We start from the raw sequence: 1,463 nt of genomic DNA on the forward strand, positions 1-1,463 counted from the left end.
CAGCCACTGCTCACTCCATCCCTAGTACCACGGCGGGGGCCCCAGGAGAAGCTGGGAGGCTCTGTCACCGCCTCTCGAAGGAGCGGAGCCAGAACCTTCCACCCCCGTGTGATCCGCCCCCACCTGGGCTGTGCCCTTTTGGAAGAGACATCAGCTTAGCCATGGACACAGCACACATTGCTCCTTCACTCCTTGTCGGGGACCTTGCTGCAGGCTGGCCTCAGTACCCCACTAGGCCAGGCCCGGTTCTGCTTCCTCAGAACTTAGGTTCTAGTGCACGGACACAGAGTAGTTAAACGAAGCAGTCCCAGGCTGACGTAAACCCTGAGCGAAGAGGGCTGAAGGATGAGTGAGCGCCTGCCCTGCGAAGATCGGAGCGAGCATCAGGCCCCAGGAGTAAAGGCCTTGCTGAGGTGGCCGAAGATGGGTTCAGAGGCAGCAGGCAGCCCGGGCGGGCTCGTGTTAGGGCCCAGCCCCGATGTGATAACGCAGGCCCCACGGAAATCCCATTACATCGATGAGGGTCAGGCATAGAAAATTTTTTTTGCTCAAAGTCACACAGCTGGTGAGGAAAACCATCTGGCGAGGATGGGACTGTTGCAGTCACACGGGAAAGTGGTCAGTTGTGATTTTTTTTAATGGCACGATAATACATACTGTAAAACCACTTTAATCATACAGTTCAGTGGCACTAGATTCGTTCATACCGACGTGCAACCATCGCCACGGTGTATCCAGAACTTTTCCCCTCCTGAATTCTAAACAGTAACGTCCCCTCCCTCCCCCAGCCCGCGGCTCCCGTTTACTTTCCATTTCCATGTTGACTGCGGTAGGGATCTTACATAAATGGACTCCTACAGAATTCGTCCTCTTGTGTCTGGCTTATTTCATTAAGCGGAATACCCTTAAAGTTCATTCACATTGTAACATGTGTCAGGACTTCGTTACCTTTTGTTGCTCAGTTGCTCGATCCTGTTGGACTCTACAACCCCATGGACTGCAGCATGCCAGACTTCCCTGTCCTTCACTAGCTCCCAGGGTTTGCTCAAACTCACGTCCATTGAGTTGATGACTCATTACTTTTTAAGTCTGAGTGATGTTCCTGCATGTGTGTGTGTGTGTGTTTGTGTGTGTGTTTATTCTGGCATTTATGTGGAAACTGAAGGGGGAATAGGAGCTGGGGAGAACACAGGCCTAGCAGGAACTGCCCGTCCAGGTGGGGAGGGTGGCGGAAAGAGGGTAGAGAGGTGTCATTTGGGGCAGAACAGGCTGGAGCAGACGTGTATGTTCACAGGCACCTCTTCTGTGAGGTGAGGAAGGACCAGTCTGGAAAGCTTTCTTGAGAGACAGATCTGGTTTGAGGTCCTTGACTTTGGCCTTCACCAGCTAGTGGCCTTGGGCCACATCTGATCGCTCCCATCTCCTTTTCCTCACTGTGAGACGCTGAGAAAGGAGGCAGCCTA

Source organism: Bison bison, unplaced genomic scaffold (assembly GCF_000754665.1).
Source record: "Bison bison bison isolate TAMUID 2011002044 unplaced genomic scaffold, Bison_UMD1.0 scf7180017853262, whole genome shotgun sequence".
Lineage (NCBI taxonomy): Eukaryota > Metazoa > Chordata > Mammalia > Artiodactyla > Bovidae > Bison > Bison bison.